The following is a 27,456-nucleotide window of genomic DNA, read 5'->3' as shown; positions in this document are numbered from 1 at the left end:
GAAAGAATCAGATTACTCTGATAAGTAATATTAAAAAGTTGCTTATTTCCATGTGTACTATTGATATATGAAATAAAAATGAAAACCACCGTTACTCCTTAAAGGTCTTCTGGGGAAGAAAGAGGATTCTACGGAAAGTAATTGAGTCTGCATACGCTTTATATTTGACATAAAACCATGAAAACGGCCCAAGGTGATATGTGGGCAATATTTATTGCAATATCACAGATCTTGAGCTTTCGTGGTTTTGGAATAAACCTGTAGTAAATGTCATCTCATATTGTTTGTGTAAGCTCACCCATCCTTTCAAAAACAAACCTGGTCTACCTTCGCCCAAACAAGTTCTCAGTTGCATAGTTTGCTGGATGGTTGGTAGGGAGAGCACATTCCTGCTGTGATCTTAGCCCGGAGAGATTGAATTTGGCTCTAGAACACCACATTCTTCTGGCACTTTCCTGCCAACTTAGGCTTTAGCCAATGCCACCTGACCCCTTTGCTTTCAGGGCAAACTTTTGCCACCTGGTGCATCTCTAGTTTTCAAAGGGGTCACATAAGTTCAAGTATGTGTAATGTAAGGTGTACTAATTTTAAGATAAATAATATACGGTAGTTTGTGTTACTTCTCTACAATATAATTTATATGGTATCTGTAATTTAGGAAATGCACATTGACTAGCTAAAGGATATGTCTGCCTGAGCATCTACAATAACAAATCAACTTTTATAAAAAGTCTTCTTTAAAAATATTTTGTATGCAGCGCTTATGGAGACCTGTTTGTTTCTATGGCTACAGACTACAAAGAAACACTGCGTAGTCTGATCCCGCGGAGAGAGTCTTCTCCATCCTTCTACTGATTGTACTCTGATTCAAGATTATATCTCCTTATTTATTGGCTGTGGAATTCTCCGCGGTTGTGTTTGTGTAGTCCCGGACTACATGTGCACTATATATATATGTGACTGACCTTCAAATCCTACCACTTGGTGTGAGATTATACCTACTTTTCAGTAACTGCGCAAGCTTCTTTGACATTGTCTGTGATCCAATATCTCCTCTGAACAGTTCCTGGTAAGGATTCCCACTTCTCCTGCTGTGATGATTTCTAATCTGTTCATGGACTATGTAAATGATTATATTATATCATTTTACATCTAAATGAATTTTTCTATATCAGATCCTTGGTCATTTTGTCAGTGCTTGGTTTTCTTTAATCCTTAATATGTTAGGCAAATATATATGTGTCTGACTCTCTGTTTACACTTTAGCATTTCGCACTTCGCATTCACTAATTAAATGCCCTGTGTTTGCTTTCAGTCCATTTTTATATATTTTTTCAATATATTTTTTCATATATAGTAAATTTTTTCTTTTTTTATATACCTTCTTCCAACACCTTGTTTCTTTCAATCCCCCACTTACCTTCTCCATTCACTCAAACTCTTCACTTTTTATTTAATTTTAGTATTATTATTCCAACTCTTTTTACACACACTTTATTTCCTGTGAATGATTCCAAGGTGTAGGACTATATTGTCCCGATGTTCCTCAGTAGTGCGCATGCCTCGCTCTCACATTCTCTGACGTCTGAGTGAGCAGCCCACCAGGAGCCTCTGTGCACGTGCCGTCTCTATGACTGCCCGTGATAGCTTGCGTTCCACGGCCGCAAGCTCAGACATCCTTCCTTATGAGTAACGTCAGTGACGCATGTGCCTTGAGTACTGGAAGCGTCATCCTGGCCCTCCACACATTGGAGATCATATCCGCTCCACACAGAGCACACTTCTCGTTCTCTCAGCCCTGATTTGCTGCCCACACTATTTAATCTGATATATCCCTTCCCAACACACGCCTCCTGACAAAGAAGCGAAATGTACGTTGGGGTGGTGGGGACACCATACAAACAAGTCACCTACACATGTAAGTGCTGTCTTTCCTTTTATTTTGCCAGACATGCAGTACGACTGGGATCAATATATCCCACTAATTTATATTAATACTACTGGCTTTAACTTTACTAGACATTTGGTTCACTTTTAGCACTTTGTACTTTATGATTGGCTGTCCCTGCTCATGGCTAGCAGTCCCTTTGTTCTAATTTAACCCTTGCATAGTTTATTTTAATAATGAATTCATAACATTTGGTTGTTTTTAGTGGCAATCTATACTGTTGGTTCTCTTAGGTGTTTATCCTATTGAGCATAGAAGCATAGCTTGATAAATTGCAAATGAAAAAAGAGCTGTCACTTCATTTTGATTCCTTTTGCTCTACTACCCTTGCTGTGAACAGGTAATTGAAGTAGGTTATCTGATGGAGAGCAGACATGGAGGGTGTACACAGAGGAAGCAACAGACTGCGTAAATAAGTTTTCCTGTCTTCAAAGCAACACAGGCAGCCAGGACAGAGCCAGATACTAGATATGAATATTGTTTTTTTTGGTGCGGCAGTTGTAAGTCCTATATATATGGGAGACCTATTTTCTTCATTGTTGCGCAGTGTCAAATACAATGCATTTTGTTGCATCGCTGTGTGGTCTGCACATCAGCCCAAAATTAATATCGGCCAGATGGATAACGTTGTATATGCCATGTGTCATATCTATAAAAAGCTAAAATCATAATAGGAAATATGACACTAATATCTCCCACCTGGGACCTCCAGGGGGACAGATATCTTTAAGTTCCAGGGTTTCATAACTTTTGGTACCTGAATCGCATCTGATATATATAAAATGTAATACCTTTGTTCCTCTTGCTCTATTAATCACACCCCTGAAACCTCGAGAGCCTCCACATTACCAGTAATATCCAATCGGCCTGTAATAAACGATTGATGGTGGCAGCTAGTTTTTCTTTGGTTATTGCGGAGGTTGGCTGTGACCGTACCGAACTATATATACATACTCATGTGTTAGAATCGGATGTGTATATACTATCTGTTCCCTGGGAAGCACACAATAACCTGCCTAGTAGCAAAAGCAGCCGTTACCCCATCCATCAATTGTCAGTCAATTGTGTGATTGTCCAGACGATCTGAAGGCAGTGGAGTGCTGTTCGTGACAGAGCTGTAGATACACATCAGTAAAAGATTTTTAATGGAAAAAAATGGACAAAATTGCATCATAGAGTAAGTTTTTGGGCGTTCTTTACCTAATTCTTTGTATGGTGTATGGAGAAGTAAAATCTGACACAGCTGGCTTGGAATTTGTGGTGACATGGGACTGCAGATTAATCCATTTAGACAATTTTTTATGATCACAAAGTTGCTTGTAAATTTTTTTTTTCTCTTGGAAAATTATTGAGGGTGCGCTGCAGAAATTCAGAAAAAGGACTAATTTGCCTGTCTACCGTCCTTAAATATTAAATACGATATATAATAGCCCTACGCTTTTGGCTAACATCTGATTATCACAGAGAGTTATCAAATTCTCTTCTTGCCACATTTGAGTGGTATTAGATCAATGGTGTTCATTGTGAAAACTCTGGAATGTCCTCCTTAATATCGACGTACGCTGTCCAGCTGCTGAAACTGGACAGTCTCAAAAGAACAGAAAATGTTAATTATTACAATTTTTTCACTTCCCTCTGAGCTGCTCTGTGTGGAAGGAACCAGTATGAAGAAATCACTATTTTATTTTTTATTATTACAGTAATTGGTGGCAGAATGAAGATTGGGTGAGTATAACAAGTTATGGGCATCATCTCTTATACCCAAGGTTTTAAGCTGAAGGGATAATTAACAATATACTTAATTTCCAGTGAGCTAGGAAAGATAAAAAAAAACATGTCCATACTTCAAGGAATGTATTTACAAAGCATCTAATCTCTTACAAGATATCTAGAAATTCAAACCTGAAAAGTGAGTGTGTAAGTGGCCAAGTATATTTGTGTGTATTAGAGAAGAGTGGATCTTGTGAAATTCAAATTCACTGAATTTGCACTAATTTCAATCCTGGAAAGCTTGTAAATGCTTGTAAAACACATGGGGAAGAGGAGAAAGGGAGAGGACATGGCTGCCCATAAGAGCTTACACTACAGGAGAGAGAAAGGACCCCGCTGACCGTAAGAGCTTACACTCTACAGAAGAGAAAGAGAGGACCCCGCTGATCATAAGAGCTTATACTCTATGGGAGAGAGGACTCCGCTAACCATAAGAGCTTACACTCCACAAGAGAGAGAGAGAGAGGACCTCACTGACCATAAGAGCTTACACTCTACAACTGGGACAATATCCTGAGACATAAAAATACACAAAGAAAATGGGAGACGTTTATTAGCATCATGGATAGGACCTGTGCACAGTATATACCGTATGGGAATAAACATACTAGAAATAGGAGGAAACCAATATGGCTAAATAGAGCTGTAAGGGGCGCAATAAGTGACAAAAAGAAAGCATTTAGAGAATCAAAGGAAGTAGGTAGTGAGGAGGCATTAAATAAATACAGAAAATTAAATAAATCCTGTAAAAAGCAAATCAAGGCAGCAAAGATTGAGACAGAGAGACTCATTGCCAGAGAGAGTAAAAATAATCCCAAAATATTCTTTAACTACATAAATAGTAAGAAACTAAAAAATGATAGTGTTGGCCCCCTTAAAAATAGTCTGGGTGAAATGGTGGATGAGGATGAGGAAAAAGCCAATATGCTAAATGACTTTTTTTCATCAGTATTTACACAAGAAAATCCCATGGCAGACAAAATGACTAGGGATAAAAAATCCCCATTAAGTGTCACCTGCTTAACCCAGCAGGAAGTACGGCGGCGTCTAAAAATCACTAAAATTGACAAATCTCCGGGCCCGGATGGGATACACCCCCGAGTACTGCAGGAATTAAGTGCAGTCATTGATAGACCATTATTTTTAATCTTTAAAGACTCCATAATAACAGGGTCTGTACCACAGGATGACGGGATGCTATACTGGAGTATCTGAAGAGGAATAACCTCATGACCCAGTATCAGCACGGGTTTACTAGGGACCGTTCATGTCAGACTAATTTGGTCAGCTTCTATGAAGAGGTAAGTTCCGGACTGGACCAAGGGAACCCAGTGGACGTAGTGTATATGGACTTTTCAAAAGCTTTTGATACGGTGCCACACAAAAGGTTGATACATAAAATGAGAATAATGGGGATAGGGGAAAATATGTGTAAGTGGGTTGAGAGCTGGCTCAGGGATAGGAAACAAAGGGTGGTTATTAATGGAGCACACTCGGACTGGGTCACGGCTAGCAGTGGGGTACAACAGGGGTCAGTATTGGGCCCTCTTCTTTTTAGCATATTTATTAATGACCTTGTAGGGGGCATTCACAGCAGAATTTCAATATTTGCAGATGACACTAAACTCTGCAGGGTAATCAATACAGAGGAGGACAATTTTATATTACAGGATGATTTATGTAAACTAGAAGCTTGGGCTGATAAATGACAAATGAGCTTTAATGGGGATAAATGTAAGGTCATGCACTTGGGTAGAAGTAATAAGATGTATAACTATGTGCTTAATTCTAAAACTCTGGGCAAAACCGTCAATGAAAAAGACCTGGGTGTATGGGTGGATGACAAACTCATATTCAGTGGCCAGTGTTAGGCAGCTGCTACAAAGGCAAATAAAATAATGGGATGCATTAAAAGAGGCATAGATGCTCATGAGGAGAACATAATTTTATCTCTATACAAGTCACTAGTTCGACCACACTTAGAATACTGTGCACAGTTCTGGTCTCCGGTGTATAAGAAAGACATAGCTGAACTAGAGCGGGTGCAGAGAAGAGCGACCAAGGATATTAGAGGACTGGGGGGTCTGCAATACCAAGATAGGTTATTACACTTGGGGCTATTTAGTTTGGAAAAACGAAGACTAAGGGGTGATCTTATTTTAATGTATAAATATATGAGGGGACAGTACAAAGACCTTTCTGATGATCTTTTTAATCATAGACCGGTGACAGGGACAAGGGGGCATCCTCTACAACTGGAGGAAAGAAGGTTTAAGCATAATAACAGATGCAGGTTCTTTACTGTAAGAGCAGTGAGACTATGGAACTCTCTGCCGTATGATGTTGTAATGAGTGATTCATTACTTAAATGTAAGAGGGGACTGGATGCCTTTCTGGAAAAGTATAATGTTACAGGTTATATATACTAGATTCCTTGATAGGGCGTTGATCCAGGGAACTAGTCTGATTGCCGTATGTGGAGTCGGGAAGGAATTTTTTTCCCCAAAGTGGAGCTTACTATTTGCCACATGGTTTTTTTTGCCTTCCTCTGGATCAACATGTTAGGGCATGTTAGGTTGAACTAGTTGGACTTAAAGTCTTCCTTCAACCTTAATAACTATGTTACTATGTTACAGGAGAGAAAGAGAGGACCCCGCTGACCATAAGAGCTTACACTCTACAAGAGAGAGCCCCACTCTGCAAAAAAAAAGTTGTTCCGAAACTCGTTGCAAAATCAATCAGCACATAATCAAAAACATGTTTTAGTGGAGTGTCAACGCGTTTTGAACTTTTGTCTACAGGTACTTAATCATAACAGTTATGACTGGTAGACTGGACGTTAAGATTCAAAACACGTAACACTCTGCTAAAACATGTTTTTTTACTATATATTGATGGATTTTAACATTTTTCAATAAAACTGCTTTTATCAATGGATTTTTCAACGTGCGCCGGAACTACTTCTTTTTTTTGCTTGTATACTGTAGGCATAAATATACAGTATGTATAACTGTCTGTGTAAGTGTATTATTGTTTTCTTTGTCCACTGACGAAAAGAACTCTGGATCCGACATTGACAAGTCAGTTTCTCCTTCTTCCTCCCAGAGCAGGGATATCTGCACAGAGCATGCCCACTACTCTCTCTAATAGTCTTCAGTGCATCTTCTCCTCCCTTTTAGTGCAGGGATATCTGCACAGAGCATGCCCACTACTCCTTCCTATAGTTGTATGTCTTCTCCTCCTCCCTCCTATCACAGGGATAACTCCACAGACCATGCCCATGACTCTCTCCAATAGTCTTCGGTGCATCTTCTCCTCCTCGCTCCCAGAGCAGGCGTATCTGCACAGAGCATGTCCACTACTATCTCCTATAGTCGTCACTGCGTCTTCTCCTCCTCCTTCCTCTAAGTGCCGGGATATCTGCGCAGAGCGTGTCCACTACTCCTATAGTTGTCAGTCTGTGTTATCTTCCTCCTTCTCAGCTCAGGGATAGCTTCATAGAGCATGCCCACTACTCTCTCCAATAGTCGTCACTGCTTCTTCTTCTCCTCCTTCCTCGCAGCACAGAGATACCTGTACAGAGCATGTCCTCTACTCTCTCCTATAGTCAGTATGTCTTCTCCTCCTCCCTCTCACTACCAGGATATCTGCACAAAGCGTGACCACTATTCTCTCCTATAGTTGTCTGTGCTTCTTATCCTCCTCCCTCCCGTCACAGGGATAGCTGCACAGAGCATGCCCACTACTCTCTGTTATAGTCAGTGTGTCTTCTCCTCCTCCTCCCTCTCAGTTCCAGGATATCTGCACAGAGCATGTCCACTACTTTCTCCTATAGTTATCAGTGCATCTCATTCTCCTCCTCCCTCACAGCACAGGGATAACTGCACAGAGCATGCCCACTACTCTCTCCTATAATCAGTGTGTCTTCTCCTCCTCCTCCTCCCTCTCAGCGCCAGGATATCTGCACAGAGCATGCCCACTACTCTCTCCTATAGTCATCAGTGTATTTTTTTTTTTTAAGGTTTGTGTTTTTCTTGCCCTATATTGTAAATCCAATCTCTGGACATGCTCTTCAGGCTTTTTGATGCTCTTGTACAATTCTTCTGTCGTAGACAGGTTGATACATGACGCCCATCATGTTCCTATAAATGCAGAGAGCCCTATATAATAAAGACAAAGTGTAATGGAGGAGGAGATCCTATTTTATAAATCTCCGCTCACCATAAAATAACCGGTGTGAGAAAATACAATATGCATAGACGTTCCTGATGAAGTATGACCTTTCTGGATAGCGTGTAAAATACATTTAAAGTGAATGATGACCAAGAACTGGTCTGGCGTTTCAGATTGTTTCCACATGCTAAATATTGAATATTATGTTCCTATTACATGTGTGTATTTTTTTTTACAAGCTGGAGGAGTCCATAACCTCCGTCTACGTCGTGATTTACGGCCGCAACATACCTCTTATATGCTTATCCCAAGAAGTAATGACCAAACGGCACCAAACCAGAAACAGTTAAAGGGATTTTCCTAAAAACATTATGATGAGATGTCAATCAGATCCTCCGCTAACCCAAATGTCCCTATGACAACACTGAATTACCATTGGCATGGCAGGAAGTGTTGTCATGTGAAGCAATGAACTTCCTTCCAGTGACTTCAGTCATTCTGGGAAAGGGGCAAAATAAAGCGGATGGCAAAACCTATCATAAAGTAGTAAGTGACATATGTAGGATTTTGCCCATCACGTAAGATATAGGACAGATGACAGGGGTATAAAAAGGGGCAAAAAAAGGTTTTTATGCCTCAATGATATTATATGAGATTGGAAACAGCACCACTTTTATTCAATGGCCATGTTTGGTATTGCAGTTCAGCCCCATTCACTTGAAAAGAAAAAAAAGTATTTTAACAAAAGTGGCGCTGTTTACTAGAAAAAAAAACCCAAGTTGCTATTTTTTAATCTCATAAACATATGATATTGATGACCTTTTCTTTGGTATAGGTTATCAATATCAGATCTGTGGGGGTCCAACGCCCAGGACCCCTACCACACAGCTCTGATCAATGTGTAGCGACCTTCAGGTGCAGATAACAAATGATTGGTAGGGGTATCATAGGTCATTAATATGTTATAATCAGACATACCTTTTAAAGCAGTATTTTGCTATGTAATATGACGGCAGCATGATATAGGCACAGAGACACTGATTCTAGCGATGTGTCACTTACTTCACTGGGTGCAGCAGTTGTGATAGAATCAGGCCGGTGTCACACTCAGCGTAGGGAAATACGGTCCGTATTTTACGGCCGTAATACGCAGTAATTTTCACAAAACACTGTTCCGTATTCAATGCGAGGATGCGATTTTTACGGACAAATGTATCCGTCAGTCATCCGTATGGCATCCGTATGGCTTCCGTACGGCGATTTTTTTGCGCAGGCATGCAAAATGGACAAATCATGGATCCATCGGCTAAAATATTCCTAAAAACATATATACAGTATATATATATATATATATATATATATGTCGGTGAGACACATATATATATATATTTATATTTAATTCAGTGCAAGATAGCATAAAAGCCAGTAATTCAATTGCCGGCTTTTGCTATCTCCTTCCCAAACCCGACAGGATATGAGACATGGTTTACATACAGTAAACCATCTCATATCCCTTTTTTAATTACAACTCATATGAACTCGAGCGTGGGAAAATATTCTGAAAAGTTCCCAGGCTCGAGTTCATATGAGTTCATCCAGCAGGGGGCGCATCACCGTGACTCGAGGTAACTACAGGACATTCCCCTGCATTCCATTCATTCACCAAATTTTACAGAGAGGAGCACAGCTGCATTAGCAGAGCTCCTGGGTGTAAAATGATTTAACCCTTTCAGATGGATTTACAGCGTGGGACAAGACTGATTGACGGAAGGTATGGAATATTGTTGTTTGTTTTGTTTAACTTTATTTCAGATGACAAGGGTCTTCAGGTGGATTGAGAGTCTAATAAAATATTAAAACACCCCGTGTCTTTATTTCATTAAAATACTTTTTAATAATGTGTGTGTGTGTTTTATTAACCATTTCATACTATTGGATTAATAATGGATAGGTGTCATAATTGACGCCTCTCCATTATTAATCTGGCTTAATGTCACCTTACAATAGCAAGGTGACATTAACCCTTCATTACCCCATATCCCAGTGAGTGGGAAGAAAGAGGCTAAGTGCCAGAATAGGCGCATCTTCCAGATGTGCCTTTTCTGGGGTGGCTGGGGGCAGATGTTTTTAGCCAGGGGGTCCTATAACCATGGTACCTCCCTAGGCTATTAATATCTGCCCTCAGTCACTGGCTTTCCCACTCTGGCGGAGAAAATTGCGCGGGAGCCCACGCCATTTTTTTCCGGGATTTATCCCTTTAATTTAATAGCTAGAGCTTCAAAATTTTACACACAGACACTTGTTACATTACTAAAGAGGAATATGTAATAAAAAAAGGGATATGAGATGGTTTACTGTATGTAATCCATGTCTCATATCCTGTCGGGTTTGTGAAGGGGATAGGAAAAGCCGGCAACTGAATTACTGGCTTTTATGCTATCTTGCGCTGAATTAAATATATATATATATATATATATATATATATATATATATATATATATATATATATATATATATATATACAGTGGGGCAAAGAAGTATTTAGTCAGTCAGCAATAGTGCAAGTTCCACCACTTAAAAAGATGAGAGGCGTCTGTAATTTACATCATAGGTAGACCTCAACTATTGGAGACAAACTGAGAAAAAAAATTCCAGAAAATCACATTGTCTGTTTTTTTACCATTTTATTTGCATATTATGGTGGAAAATAAGTATTTGGTCAGAAACAAACAATCAAGATTTCTGGCTCTCACAGACCTGTAACTTCTTCTTTAAGAGTCTCCTCTTTCCTCCACTCATTACTTGTAGTAATGGCACCTGTTTAAACTTGTTATCAGTATAAAAAGACACCTGTGCACACCCTCAAACAGTCTGACTCCAAACTCCACTATGGTGAAGACCAAAGAGCTGTCAAAGGACACCAGAAACAAAATTGTAGCCCTGCACCAGGCTGGGAAGACTGAATCTGCAATAGCCAACCAGCTTGGAGTGAAGAAATCAACAGTGGGAGCAATAATTAGAAAATGGAAGACATACAAGACCACTGGTAATCTCCCTCGATCTGGGGCTCCACGCAAAATCCCACCCCGTGGGGTCAGAATGATCACAAGAACGGTGAGCAAAAATCCCAGAACCACGCGGGGGGACCTAGTGAATGAACTGCAGAGAGCTGGGACCAATGTAACAAGGCCTACCATAAGTAACACACTACGCCACCATGGACTCAGATCCTGCAGTGCCAGACGTGTCCCACTGCTTAAGCCAGTACATGTCCGGGCCCGTCTGAAGTTTGCTAGAGAGCATTTGGATGATCCAGAGGAGTTTTGGGAGAATGTCCTATGGTCTGATGAAACCAAACTGGAACTGTTTGGTAGAAACACAACTTGTCGTGTTTGGAGGAAAAAGAATACTGAGTTGCATCCATCAAACACCATACCTACTGTAAAGCATGGTGGTGGAAACATCATGCTTTGGGGCTGTTTCTCTGCAAAGGGGCCAGGACGACTGATCCGGGTACATGACAGAATGAATGGGGCCATGTATTGTGAGATTTTGAGTGCAAACCTCCTTCCATCAGCAAGGGCATTGAAGATGAAACGTGGCTGGGTCTTTCAACATGACAATGATCCAAAGCACACCGCCAGGGCAACGAAGGAGTGGCTTCGTAAGAAGCATTTCAAGGTCCTGGAGTGGCCTAGCCAGTCTCCAGATCTCAACCCTATAGAAAACCTTTGGAGGGAGTTGAAAGTCCGTGTTGCCAAGCGAAAAGCCCTAAACATCACTGCTCTAGAGGAGATCTGCATGGAGGAATGGGCCAACATACCAACAACAGTGTGTGGCAACCTTGTGAAGACTTACAGAAAACGTTTGACCTCTCTCATTGCCAACAAAGGATATTTTACAAAGTATTGAGATGAAATTTTGTTTCTGACCAAATACTTATTTTCCACCATAATATGCAAATAAAATGATAAAAAAACAGACAATGTGATTTTCTGGAATTTTTTTTCTCAGTTTGTCTCCCATAGTTGAGGTCTACCTATGATGTAAATTACAGATGCCTCTCATCTTTTTAAGTGGTGGAACTTGCACTATTGCTGACTGACTAAATTCTTTTTTTTTTTTGCCCCACTGTATATGTGTCTCACTGACATATATATATATACAGTGCCTACAAGTAGTATTCAACCCCCTGCAGATTTAGCAGGTTTAATAAGATGCAAATAAGTTAGAGCCTTCAAACTTCAAACAAGAGCAGGATTTATTAACAGATGCATAAATCTTACAAACCAAAAAGTTTTGTTGCTCAGTTAAATTTTTATACATTTTAAACATAAAAGTGTGGGTCAATTATTATTCAACCCCTAGGTTTAATATTTTGTGGAATAACCTTTGTTTGCAATTACAGCTAATAATCGTCTTTTATAAGACCTGATCAGGCCGGCACAGGTCTCTGGGGTTATCTTGGCCCACTCCTCCATGCAGATCTTCTCCAAGTTATCTAGGTTCTTTGGGTGTCTCATGTGGACTTTAATCTTGAGCTCCTTCCACAAGTTTTCAATTGGGTTAAGGTCAGGAGACTGACTAGGCCACTGCAACACCTTGATTTTTTGCCTCTTGAACCAGGCCTTGGTTTTCTTGGCTGTGTGCTTTGGGTCGTTGTCTTGTTGGAAGATGAAATGACGACCCATCTTAAGATCCTTGATGGAGGAGCGGAGGTTCTTGGCCAAAATCTCCAGGTAGGCCGTGCTATCCATCTTCCCATGGATGCGGACCAGATGGCCAGGCCCCTTGGCTGAGAAACAGCCCCACAGCATGATGCTGCCACCACCATGCTTGACTGTAGGGATGGTATTCTTGGGGTCGTATGCAGTGCCATCCAGTCTCCAAACGTCACGTGTGTGGTTGGCACCAAAGATCTCGATCTTGGTCTCATCAGACCAGAGAACCTTGAACCAGTCAGTCTCAGAGTCCTCCAAGTGATCATGAGCAAACTGTAGATGAGCCTTGACATGACGCTTTGAAAGTCAAGGTACCTTACGGGCTCATCTGGAACGGAGACCATTGCGGTGGAGTACGTTACTTATGGTATTGACTGAAACCAATGTCCCCACTGCCATGAGATCTTCCCGGAGCTCCTTCCTTGTTGTCCTTGGGTTAGCCTTGACTCTGCGGACAAGCCTGGCCTCGGCACGGGAGGAAACTTTCAAAGGCTGTCCAGGCCGTGGAAGGCTAACAGTAGTTCCATAAGCCTTCCACTTCCGGATGATGCTCCCAACAGTGGAGACAGGTAGGCCCAACTCCTTGGAAAGGGTTTTGTACCCCTTGCCAGCCTTGTGACCCTCCACGATCTTGTCTCTGATGGCCTTGGAATGCTTCTTTGTCTTTCCCATGTTGACCATGTTTGAGTGCTGTTCACAAGTTTGGGGAGGGTCTGAAATAGTCAGAAAAGGCTGGAAAAAGAGATAATTAATCCAAACATGTGAAGCTCATTGTTCTTTGTGCCTGAACTACTTCTTAATACTTTAGAGGAACCAAACAGAATTCTGGGGGGTTGAGGGGTTGAATAATAAATGACCCTCTGAAAAAACTTTTCCCAATTTAAAAAAAAAATAAACAAAGAAATAACATTCTTTTTTGCTGCAGTGCATTTCACACTTCCAGGCTGATCTACAGTCCAAATGTCACAATGCCAAGTTAATTCCAAATGTGTAAACCTGCTAAATCTGCAGGGGGTTGAATACTACTTGTAGGCACTGTATATATATATATATATATATATATATATATATATATATATACAGTTAGGTCCATATATATTTGGACAAAGACAACATTTTTCTAATTTTTGTTATAGACATTACCACAATGAATTTTAAACAAAACAATTCAGATGCAGTTGAAGTTCAGATTTTCAGCTTTCATTTAAGGGTATCCACATTAAAATTGGATGAAGGGTTTAGGAGTTTCAGCACCTTAACATGTGCCACCCTGTTTTTAAAGGGACTAAAAGTAATTGGACAGATTCAATAATTTTAAATAAAATGTTCATTTCTAGCACTTGGTTGAAAACCCTTTGTTGGCAATGACTGCCTGAAGTCTTGAACTCATGGACATCACCAGACGCTGTTTCCTCCTTTTTGATGCTCTGCCAGGCCTTCACTGCGGTGGTTTTCAGTTGCTGTTTGCTTGTGGGCCTTTCTGTCTGAAGTTTAGTCTTTAACAAGTGAAATGCTGCTCAATTTGGTTGAGATCAGGTGACTGACTTGGCCATTCAAAAATATTCCACTTCTTTGCTTTAATAAACTCCTGGGTTGCTTTGGCTTTATGTTTTGGGTCATTGTCCATCTGTAGTATGAAACGATGACCAATCAGTTTTTCTGCATTTGGCTGGATCTGAGCACACAGTATTGCGGCTCTGAATACCTCAGAATTCATTTGGCTGCTTCTGTCCTGTGTCACATCATCAATAAACACTAGTGACCCAGTGCCACTGGCAGCCATGCATGCCCAAGCCATCACACTGCCTCCGCCGTGTTTTACAGATGATGTGGTATGCTTTGGATCATGAGCTGTACCACGCCTTCGCCATACTTTTCTCTTTCCATCATTCTGGTAGAGGTTGATCTTGGTTTCATCTGTCCAAAGAATGTTCTTCGAGAACTGTGCTGGCTTTTTTAGATGTTTTTTAGCAAAGTCCAGTCTAGCCTTTTTATTCTTGATGCTTATGAGTGGCTTGCACCGTGCAGTGAACCCTCTGTATTTACTTTCATGCAGTTTTCTCTTTATAGTAGATTTGGATATTGATACGCCGACCTCCGGGAGAGTGTTGGTCACTTGGTTGGCTGTTGTGAAGGGGTTTCTCTTCACCATGGAGATTATTCTGCGATCATCCACCACTGTTGTCTTCCGTGGACGCCCAGGTCTTTTTGCATTGATGAGTTCACCAGTGCTTTCTTTCTTTCTCAGGATGTACCAAACTGTAGATTTTGCCACTCCTAATATTGTAGCAATTTCTCGGATGGGTTTTTTCTTTTTTCGCAGCTTAAGGATGGCTTGTTTCACCTGCATGGAGAGCTCCTTTGACCGCATGTTTACTTCACAGCAAAACCTTCCAAATGCAAACACCACACCTCAAATCAACTCCAGGCCTTTTACCTGCTTAATTGAGAACGACATAACGAAGGGATTGCCCACACCTGTCCATGAAATAGCCTTGGAGTCAATTGTCCAATTACTTTTGGTCCCTTTAAAAACAGGGTGGCACATGTTAAGGAGCTGAAACTCCTAAACCCTTCACCCGATTTTAATGTGGATACCCGCAAATGAAAGCTGAAAGTCTGAACTTCAACTGCATCTGAATTGTTTTGTTTAAAATTCATTGTGGTAATGTCTATAACCAAAATTCGAAAATGTTGTCTCTGTCCAAATATATATGGACCTAACTGTATATATATATATATATATATATATATATATATATATATATATATATATATATACCTATTCTATGTGTACACATTTATTCTATCTATTCTATTCTATTCTGTCTGTGTGATTTTACTGTACACCGCACTGAATTGCCGGCTTTTCTAGAGAACACCGCTGCGTATTTCTCGCAAGTCACACTCATGGTCCGTTTGTAATCCGTAATTTTCTCGCCCCCATAGACTTTCATTGGCGGATTTTTTGCGCAATACGGCCGTACAAGACCTTATAATACGGATCAGTAAAATACGGCAGATAGGAGCTGGCCCATAGAGAATCATGGTACCGTATGCAATCCGTATTTTCTGCGCCTCTCATGCGTCCGTAAAACACGCCAGTGTGACGCCGGCCTCACTGTTTTTTTCCCAGCAGAGCTCTGAATACTGAGCCCTGTGTAACCCGCCCACACCACTGATTGGCTGTTTTTATGTACGCTGTGCATAGGCTGAAAGCTGCCAATCAGGAGTGGTACATGGTTGAACCAGGAGGCACAAGACACCCAGTCCTGTAGTGATAATCTCCTGCTGATAAAACACTGATTTTAATGAAACTGCCACACACGGACTAGTAAGGGACACATCACTGGAATCAGGGGCTCTGCCCCTACCCCATGCTGCTCTCAGATTACATAGCAAAAAGCAAAAAATTGCTGACAGGTTCCCTTTAATGTTCAGTTAAAGGATTTACTTTTTGGTATTTCTCCTTTAATGACCGCTCCCTTTGAAGATGTTGCCTCATATATGGATTGACGAAAATATATTAACTGCACATGTCGTCATTAACTTCCAATGTTGGTAACATCTGCTGCACTTTTTCCTGGAATAACAAGTGATGCTTTTTATACAGGTATAAAATATTATCTTCTTTATTTCAGACATGGGATACAGAGAGTCCGGCCGTGTCGTATCATCCCTGACACTTCCCGAAGGTCTGTAAGGAAGGCACCCAAAAGCATTTTAGACCCATAAGGCTCTGTATCTATTTACATAAATGTGGACACATGTTAAAAAAAATACAATTTGCAAAATGACAGTAAAAAAGTAGATTTTTCAGCCCAACAATTTACCACTAGATTTTGCCAATAAAAGATAAATCGTTCTTTTTATTCAAGCCCGAAGATCCATTTCGTGATTTCTTTAGCTTCACATTTAGAAGATTTAGGTGATTGTTTATCAATAATAACATCCATTAATATAACAGAACCAGAACACATGTTTCAACACAGAAAACAACAGAGGGCTATTTAGCACCTAATAGTGTAAAGTAACCCAAAGCCTGCAGAGGAGGCTACCCACTCCATGCTAATAATGAGAACAAAGAGGATACAAGAGTATACTGGGTATTCAAATTTATTATTAAAACAAAATGTAAATACACACATAAACTGCTTAAATATGAGGCATATATAAGATACATATAAAGTGCATAAGGATGGAGACAAGTTCTCCCCCAGGTGAACGGCGTCCAGAAAATCAATCTGTCTGCAGACCACGGCAGACTAATAAAGTATAAAGCCGCAAGACACAACTTAGACGCGCGTTTCACTTGAATAGGTGGCTGCTTTCTCAAGGGGATGAATAGCGGGGCCGAGAAGGACCTTAATATGGGCCGGGCTCTGAGCATGTGACGTCTCACATGCCGAGAGGCGGCCAATGATAGGCGGCAACAACGCATGCGCGGATCGGATCGCAGGTCCTACAGCCAGAGGCAGCGTCCAGCGTCACGGCGTGTGAGCGGGGAAAAGCCCCGGTCACACGTGAGAGGCAATGCTGACGCTGCCCTGGCGCAGAAACCGGCGGACCGAACCAGCGCACGCGCACTGCCACCAATGTAAAGGGAGATGATAGTACTAAACAGACTAAAAAGTAATATAGGAGGATCCAGGGGTGTAGCCGCTAGTGTGGAATACAGAAGTCCATAAGTTGGGACACAGCACTCCCACATATAAACAAGAGACAATCAATTTCAAAACAAATAATAATATATCATATGTAAGATGTTTAAATAGAGCAGATCCAGCATCTTCTTAATGATGTTCCAGAATGCATTCTGTCTCTCCTTGTGGGTTTAAGTACCCGATCTGCCACTGAAAGGACTGGGAAAAGGGGAATTTGCAATAAAGAAGAATCTCGGCACACTGAAAATGTGATAGAAACTATAAAGAAAAATGAGAACACAAAGTAAATCAAAGTAATAACAAATTAGAGGACAAACAGGTTAAAAACAAAAATAAAATTAGAATCCAGCAGGGGAGACATGTCCCTATAGGACGAAGGTCAGGACCTGACAAGATGTTAAAGCATAAAAGGGAGAGGAGCCAGGGAAGGCTATGGAATTAGCAAAACCCTGAACAGAGTATATAACAATGGACTAATCTACGTACATTTGAAGTTTTATAGGAATGAGGCAAAACTGAGCGATTCGTTCAAGCTGCAAGGTGCGACCGTATTAAGTCTAACAATCCAGCCTGCCTCGCGCTGTGCCAGGACCTTCTTATAGTTTCCCCCACGGGAACCCAAATGGACACAGTCGATGCCCCTGACCCGAAGCGACCCCGCGTCACAGTCGTGGAATAATTTAAAGTGGCGCGGTATCGTCTTCAGGAGAGAGGCATCGACTATGGTCCTGGCCGCCTGAATATCACGTACGTGCTCCCTGGTGCGTATGCGGAGTTCCCTCGACGTTAGACCCACATAGATTAAGGGGCAGCTGCACGTGGCATAGTATACAACGTTCTTTGTGCTGCACGATATGTGGTGTCTGATAGAGTAGGTCTTAGTACCATCAGATGATGTAAAAGAGGCAGTCCGAACGATATTGGCACAAGCCATACAGTGGCCGCACTGGAAGCAGCCAAGCGTTGGGCCCCTGGAGCCAAAAGGGTTATTGGCGAGGGGAACATAGTGGCTCCGAACAAGCATGTTGTTAAGATTAGGTGACCTCTTTGCTGTCATGGAAGGGAAGTCGCCCAAGGCGGGGCCCAGGGACGGTTCAGTTCCCAGGATAGGCCAATGCCGGGCCAGGATCTCCCTTATATTACACCATTCATGATTATATGTTGTAATAAATCTTATTTTCGAATCCCCCGGCCCGGCCTTGGCTCTATGACCTGTACTGTAAAGAAGATCCCTACGGGGTGTCCTCCTGGCTCTTTCATAACCACGCCTGACGCACCTGCGGCTGTAGCCGCGTGCCTCAAAGCGGGCTTTAAGAGACACGGCCTGGGCCTGAAATTTGTCCTCTGTGGAACAGATCCGCCTCATCCTCAGGAACTGTCCAACCGGGACGGCCCTCACTGTTGCTGGATTATGTGCCGAATCAGCATGTAGCAGAGCATTAACGGCCGTCGGCTTTCTAAAGACGTCAGTCTGGACGTGACGGGTGTTGTCGATCTCCAGACTGACGTCGAGAAAGTCGACGTGCCTGGCATCATATTGATAAGTCAACGTGATGTTGTAAGAATTATCGTTAAGATGACTCATAAAATCCTCGAGCTGCTGCGCCGTGCCCCCCCCACAAAAATAGAATGTCATCTATATATCTGAGCCAGCACAGCACATGGTCAGCGGCCTGGGCCCCCCCGTCGCCAAACAAATTTCTTTCCCAGTTGCCCAGGAAGAGATTGGCATACGAAGGGGCACAGGCCGCTCCCATGGCTGTGCCGCGCTTCTGCAGATAATAGGAATCCTTTAATATAAAAAAATTATGTGTGAGGACAAAGCGCAGCAGCACGAGGATAAAATCACATAGAGGGCCGTCCAGGTCGGAGGCCCCCAGGAAGAGGCGGACGGCATCCAGGCCGTGCTCATGATCAATGCAGGTGTACAATGTTTGCACATCCGCAGTAACCAGGAGGACACCTGGATCCACAAGGACGCCGTCAACCCGAGTAAGGACGTCCGTCGTGTCCCTAACATATGTTAAAAAAAATACAATTTGCAAAATGACAGTAAAAAAGTAGATTTTTCAGCCCAACAATTTACCACTAGATTTTGCCAATAAACGATAAATCGTTTTTTTTATTCAAGCCCGAAGATCCATTTTCGTGATTTCTTTAGCTTCACATTTAGAAGATTTAGGTGATTGTTTATCAATAATAACATCCATTGTAACAATTCGTTCCAACCCTGTGATGGAAAAGGACATTGGATTTCCATTATGCACAGCCTGAACATGATGACTTAGTTGCATAGAGCTCTTCCCTGTCTTTAATAACGGGGGGTGTCTGATAGGTGCCTCTCCATTACTAATCCCTGGGCTTTGTGTCAGTGGACATAAAACAGCTGACATCAACCCCAAAACTATCACACCACTTGCCACCCCACCAGGGTAAGTGGAAAGAGCCAGGCAAAGCGTCAGAATTGGTGCATCTTATGGATGTGCCTTTTCTGGGGCGGCTGCGGGCTGTTATTTTTAGGCCTCTTCCCAGTCTGAGAATACCAGCTCCCCATCTGTCTGCTTTAGCTTGGTTGGTTATCAAAAATGGGGTGCACTCCATGTTGTTTTTTTAAATTATTTACTTAAATAAAAAAAAATCGGCATGGGAACCCCTCTATATTTATAACCAGCCAAGATAAAACTGACAGCTGAGGGTTGGTCTGTAGCTGTCAGCTTTACCTGTGCTGGATATCAAGAATAGAGGTAATCTCATGTCTTTTAATTTTTTTATTTATGTATCTTTTTGCATGGTGCGCCAGCCAATCACAGTCATGCTAATACATGAAAATGGCTTGTTGATTGCCTTTTAACAAGCTTTGTTCAGGCTGCCGAACCCAAACCGTAACATGGACGTCTGGGAGAAGTCCGTGCTCGGGGTCCGTGCACAGACCCTGAACTTTACCGTTTGAGTTCAACCAACTCTAGTAATGAACATTGGTCTTGTGTAGCTCCAGCATAAAGGGCACATGTAACAATCCTAGTAGTGGGATAAAGGCTCAGTAATCGAGCCATTACCCGCCATTATTGGTCTAGCAAGGGATTACACACTTCCTTATAAATTTTTCATAACAACTACCAGGCTTCGTAGGCCTTGGGCCTCATTCACATTGCACCATTTGTTCATAGCCGCGATGTTGCCTTCCTCATCTGCAGACTTTCAGGATGGGATTTTAACTATTTCAAGATTCTTCTTTCACCATTTTGTTCTACTATTAATATAAGTTAGAGCAGGGCCGGACTGGGACTAAAATTCAGCCCTGGCATTTGAAGTCACACAGGCCCACTTGTCACATGGTGACTGTATAATATCTTTGTACACTTGTAGGCTACAAGAAGTGAGGGGAGTGTAACATGACTATATAACATATGATTACAGCTGTATCCAGCATTACAGCTCAGCCCCCATAGAATGTAATACAGCACAGCCCCCATAGAATGTAATACAGCCAGCCCCCATAGACTATAATACAGCACAGCCCCATAGAATGTAATGCTGCACAGCCCCCATAGAATGTAATGCAGCACAGCCCCCATAGAATGTAATGCAGCACAGCCCCCATAGAATGTAATGCAGCACAGCCCCATAGAATGTAATACAGCCAGCCCCCATAGAATGTAATACAGCCAGCCCCCATAGAATGTAATGCAGCACAGCCCCCATAGAATGTAATGCAGCACAGCCCCCATAGAATGTAATGCAGCCAGCCACCATACAATATAATGCAGCATAGCCCCATAGAATGTAATGCAGCACAGCCCCATAGAATGTAATGCAGCACAGCCCCCATACAATATAATGCAGCATAGCCCCATAGAATGTAATGCAGCACAGCCCCATAGAATGTAATGCAGCACAGCCCCCATACAATATAATGCAGCACATGCCCATAGAATGGAATGCAGCACAGCCCCATAGAATATAATATGCAGCACAGGCCCATAGAATGGAATGCAGCACAGCCCCATAGAATATAATGCAGCACAGCCCCATAGAATATAATGCAGCACAGGCCCATAGAATATAATGCAGCACAAGCCCATAGAATATAATGCAGCACAGGCCCATAGAATGGAATGCAGCACAGCCCCATAGAATATAATGCAGCACAGGCCCATAGAATATAATGCAGCACAGGCCCATAGAATGGAATGCAGCACAGGCCCATAGAATGGAATGCAGCACAGGCCCATAGAATACAATGCAGCACAGGCCCATAGAATATAATGCAGCACAGGCCCATAGAATGGAATGCAGCACAGCCCCATAGAATATAATGCAGCACAGCCCCATAGAATATAATGCAGCACAGCCCCATAGAATATAATGCAGCACAGGCCCATAGAATATAATGCAGCACAGGCCCATAGAATGGAATGCAGCACAGCCCCATAGAATATAATGCAGCACAGGCCCATAGAATATAATGCAGCACAGCCCCATAGAATATAATGCAGCACAGCCCCATAGAATATAATGCAGCACAGGCCCATAGAATATAATGCAGCAGAGGCCCATAGAATGGAATGCAGCCAGACCCATAGAATATAATGCAGCACAGGCCCATAGAATGGAATGCAGCACAGCCCCATAGAATATAATGCAGCACAGGCCCATAAAATATAATGCAGCACAGCCCCATAGAATATAATGCAGCACAGCCCCAAAGAATATAATGCAGCACAGGCCCATAGAATATAATGCAGCAGAGGCCCATAGAATGGAATGCAGCCAGACCCATAGAATATAATGCAGCAGAGGCCCATAGAATGGAATGCAGCCAGCCCAATAGAATATAATGCAGCAGAGGCCCATAGAATGGAATGCAGCACAGGCCCATAGAATGGAATGCAGCACAGGCCCATAGAATACAATGCAGCACAGGCCCATAGAATATAATGCAGCACAGGCCCATAGAATGGAATGCAGCACAGCCCCATAGAATATAATGCAGCACAGGCCCATAGAATATAATGCAGCAGAGGCCCATAGAATGGAATGCAGCCAGCCCCATAGAATATAATGCAGCAGAGGCCCATAGAATGGAATGCAGCACAGGCCCATAGAATGGAATGCAGCACAGGCCCATAGAATACAATGCAGCACAGGCCCATAGAATATAATGCAGCACAGGCCCATAGAATGGAATGCAGCACAGCCCCATAGAATATAATGCAGCACAGGCCCATAGAATATAATGCAGCAGAGGCCCATAGAATGGAATGCAGCCAGCCCCATAGAATATAATGCAGCAGAGGCCCATAGAATGGAATGCAGCCAGCCCCATAGAATATAATGCAGCAGAGGCCCATAGAATGGAATGCAGCCAGCCCCATAGAATATAATGCAGCACAGCCCCATATAATATAATGCAGCAGAGGCCCATAGAATGGAATGCAGCCAGCCCCATAGAATATAATTCAGCAGAGGCCCATAGAATGGAATGCAGCACAGCCCCCCCCCCCCCAATAGCTCCACAAGCCAGTCATCACTCATTGATAAAAAAAAACAAAAAACACTCTACTCACCTTTCCTCCTGCCCCGCGCTGCTCTGGCTCTGGTCTCAGCAGTCGCAGTCTGCCCACCCGACACACAGCAGGTGCGCGATGATATGACGTCATCGCGCACCCGCAGTGTCAGCGGCAGGCAGAGCGGGGAATGATGGGAGAGGAAGCGTCAGCAGACGCTCTCTCCTCCATCATTGCATTCAACTGTACCGGCGTCTATGACGCCGGTATAGTTGAATGCGGGGCCGGGAGTGTGCTGACAGCGGCACACTCAAGCGGCCCACTACTGCCACCGGCCCTTCTGGCATTTGCCAGAACTGCCCGATGGCCAGTCCGGCCCTGAGTTAGAGCCAGGACATCTTTGCTAACAATTTTTGAAAAATTGGTATATAGAACTGATCGGCGACAAGTCAGGGAACATTGGAGATCTCAAACCATTCCGAAATCACACCTACACTCCTCGACATTGTCCTCAGTTAAAAGCCCATGTTGGGAACATCTGTTGTACTTTGTTTCCTGGAATACCATGTGCCAGATGGTTTTTGAGGAAGTATTATAGGAATAGTAAGATTTCAATCGCAGTTACTGTAACTGTCTGATTCACGACATCGTCATCACTGACTGATTATGTCTGCGCTGTCACTCACCCAATATATCAACTGCAAGAGTCTTGAATTATTATCATATGTCTGATCCAGCACCAACTAATAAGGTTCTTCCGTTGTCTTTGTCTCTCTAGTTTTTACATATTTTGCCCAAACTTCTTGCAAATGTGAAGTATAGTTCCTTAAAAGGGAACCCGTCACCTGATCCATGCTGCCCAAATCACGGCAAGCATGTTGCACGATTGCCTTCAGATTCATTTTTCTCTGAAGAAACATAGTTAGAAGATTGGAGAAGAGACCAGTGTGCACTTAGTGATAGACTTGGCAGGAGCGCTGGGAAGAGCCGGCCAAAGATAGAGCCAGATCTTGTCCGGATCTTCAAACTATATTTTCTTGAAAACAATGGAACGTTTCAGAGAAAAATATACCTGGCTGCAATTGTGCAGCCAGACTCTAATTCATGCTGCCTGTGGTTTGGGCAGCATGAATTGGGTGACAGGTTCCCTTCAAGGTTATGGATTCAGGGGTGTAGCCATTAGGGGGTGCAGAGGTAGCAGATGCATCCGGTCCTAGTCCAGTGCTAAGCTCCATTTTCCACCTAAGAAATCACTGATATTATAAATGATAGCTCTCTGATAGTGTGGAAGTGATGTCCCTTTTTCAAGGACTGTTTGATAAAAGAAACTTAAGAAACTTTTGTCCAATTTTTTCTGCAAATCAGAAAAACTGATGAAAATCTGTTGGTAAAAACTGACACAACAACCAAAGAAATGACAAGAATCGGATCCAAAACACTGATAGAAATCGATTAGTTTTTCATATAGGAGAAATAAAACGGAAATGTGAATGAGGCCTTAGACCTTGTATCGCACCATATTTATTAAAACAATGGGTGATTTTCATTTTTGTTTTCAGAATGCGGGTTTACTCATCTCAGAATTCTAATTCTGATCTTACATAGTTACATAGGTTGAAAAAAGACCTACGTCTATCAAGTTCAACCTTTCTCCATCAATCGTACATTTTGTCACAAAATTATCTGTAACTCACTATGTTATGTGTATCAAGGAAATCATCCGGCCCTCGTATAAAAGCTTTATAGTGTCACCATTACTACCTCTTGTGGTCGGCATTCCACAGTCTGACTGCTCTAACTGTAAAGAACCCTTTCATATTTATCTGCTGGAATCGCCTTTCTTCCACCCGTAAATTGATTTTATTTTATTTCTGTTCACACAATTTTGATCTCTCGCCATTTTTTCTAATTCTTTTTCTTCTTAAATTTCAGTTTTTCTTTATTTTAGAATTTCGTTATTTAAACACATTTTTTATTTCTTAATATGCTTTGCTTGTAATTTAAAAAAAAATCTGATTTTTAAAATTTTGTATTCATCATTATTAATATTATTATTAATAATTACCGTGCAAATATAATTGGTTGAAGCTACAAACCTCTGCTCTGTAATTCTGTTGTCTCCATGAAGACATTTCCTGCCAAGTGCTTCAGTGTTGTCATAGGGACATTGTGACTGTAGTTGATAACGTCTGTAAGGCCCTGTGGAATATGATGTCTCTGTATAAGTAAATGAATAAACAAATAAGTAAACAAATAAATAAATCAAGAAACACATAAATAAAACAAAGAAATACATAAACAAACAATTAGATAAATAATAATCAAATCAATAAACAGAGAAGTCAATAAAATAATTTGTGTCAACAACCTGAGTTAAAAAGTGAGAGTTGGAGAGTTGGGACATTACACTGATGTGGATGGTATTTTTTCAGATTTTTTCCTTCTATTTCTTTTTTTTTTGATAATGACTTTTTAAATCTTCAGATTCTGTTTTTGTTTCTCTTAGGATATGACTTTTACATCTCACAATTTGTGCCGTTTCTTAACTCTCCCCCCTTGTTCTTTTCCATCCGTACATACAGTAGGCCTTTGTTCTCTTATCACTATCCTTTACCCACCGTAGATGTGGTAGACCCCCCAAGTCTTGTAAAACCGATTATCCATACACTTTCCAATACAATGATCAGAGCTATGTTCGAAAACATCGCTCCTGTGCTTTGTGTGGGAAAAAAAAAATTTCCTTGGATCCGATGTCCTGTAATAAAGAAAAGATGTCTATAACGAGGCACGCCGATATGTTATCTTGTCCCTTAAGAATGCGCAATCAGTTTTGCCACGGCACACTGAGCCTCCATGATGAATAACAGTTCAGCGAGGCTTCATCTAATATGCTGAAAATATGTTATTGCACGGCTTCTAAATCAGAATAACAATGCGACTCCAGAGAGGTCACTTCACTTTTTTTAATGTATGGTATGCGATCTATACATTGAAATCTGGAATACATAGACCGGCCCGACTAGGGCTTAATCCACGGAGCTGGAAATCTGACATATTTGTGAAGTACGGCAACCGATAACGAATAAAATGAAAATTGCTTGTCAGAAGTTATCAAAATACCATTGTTAAAAAAGCCTGAGAGAAGTCAGAAATCTGCAAGAGCATTATAGATTTGTTGCAGGCAACGAACATTATAAGATTCCTGCATAATAACTTGGGGGGTCGGGGGGGATTATTAAGTCAGAGCGAGAGGTGATCACTTACATATTGTAGAGATTTCCATCTTGCCTGAAACTTGTGCAGATAAAATATTGGCATAGTGTAAAGAATACTACAAAGCTTATCATTTCTTACATTACAGTTGCTGCAGAACCTCTTTGCAAAGCATTAAAGTGGTTGTCCTGTTAAAACAAGTTATCTCCTATCTGTGAGATTGGGGTTGATTGGTGGGGGTCTAACTGCTGGGACGGGCACCCATCGGCAAAACGGGGTACTTTTATCCCCATTAAAATGGAGTATAGGCATACTCCACATGCGCTCCTTTCAGTCCCTATGGGGCTGCGCCGCACTTGGATTTTATCCATAAACCTCATAGTGAATTAATTAAATGGCGGTCAGGTGTCCAGCCTTCTCCTTCATTTTGTAAATTCCCTATCAGGCATAAAAATCCTGATGATCACTGCAAATCCTCATCATTGTTCTCCCCACCACCTCCATCATTGTTCTCCCCCACTACCTCCATCATTGTTCTTTCCCACCACCTCCATCATTGTTCTTCCCCACCACCTCCATCATTGTAATTCCCCACCACCTCCATCATTGTTCTCCCCCACAACCTCCATCAATGCCCTCTCCACCACCTCCATCATTGTTCTTTCCCACCACCTCCATCATTGTTCTTCTCCACCACCTCCATCATTGTTCTTCCCCACCACCTCCATCATTGTAATTCCCCACCACCTCCATCATTGTTCTCCCCCACAACCTCCATGAATGCCCTCTCCACCACCTCCATCATTGTTCTTTCCCACCACCTCCATCATTGATCTTCTCCACCACCTCCATCATTGTTCTGCCCCACCACCTCCATCATTGTAATTCCCCACCACAACCTCCATCAATGCCCTCTCCAACACCTCCATCATTGTTTGCCCCTACCACCTCCATATACACATACACACCACCTCTCCACACGTTCCCCGCAGTATCATTGTCGCCAGAAGCTTTCTCTGTGACACAGGCGCGCTCTGAATGCTGACGTCATCCAGCCGCGCAGCTGTGTCAGCTAGGAAGCGTGGGCAGGAAGTGGAGGACGGATCCCTGCAGCTCCACTGCTATTTTCTCCCTGCCCGCCGCACATGATTGCTTCTTGCACATGAGGGCAATCCGGCCAGGGGCCCCTCAGTGTAAGCCGCCCTGCAGGGGCCCCCCTCCTTCTCCAGGCCCCAAAGCAGCTACACCAGTTGCACATGCGTTATGTCCTGCACTGGATAGATAGAAAGATAGATATGCTGCAGCTTACCTCAACGATATCGTGATATTCAGCCTGGATTGGGGAAGTCACCTGCAGAAGGTCGAGGCCATACTTGATGCACTGAAGAAGGCATGGTTTACCACAAACCCAAAGATGTGTGCCATGGGGAAAGAGGAGGCAAAATACTTGGGCTACCATC

The 27,456-nt window shown here is 42.2% G+C and overlaps 1 long non-coding RNA gene across 1 annotated transcript in view; it reads left to right on the top strand.

Moving 5' to 3' along the window:
* Positions 1 to 27,456, top strand: part of LOC143768849 (uncharacterized) — a 153,510-nt gene that overhangs the window by 75,036 nt on the left and 51,018 nt on the right. The window contains exon 2 of the long non-coding RNA XR_013214083.1: positions 16,254 to 16,307. This is a non-coding gene — a long non-coding RNA (uncharacterized LOC143768849). The remainder of the gene's footprint in view (positions 1 to 16,253; positions 16,308 to 27,456) is intronic.

This window comes from Ranitomeya variabilis, chromosome 4, assembly GCF_051348905.1.
Source record: "Ranitomeya variabilis isolate aRanVar5 chromosome 4, aRanVar5.hap1, whole genome shotgun sequence".
Classification (NCBI taxonomy): Eukaryota; Metazoa; Chordata; class Amphibia; order Anura; family Dendrobatidae; genus Ranitomeya; species Ranitomeya variabilis.
The sequence above is the reverse complement of the archived record's forward strand: the minus strand, read 5'-3'. Positions and strand labels throughout refer to the sequence as shown.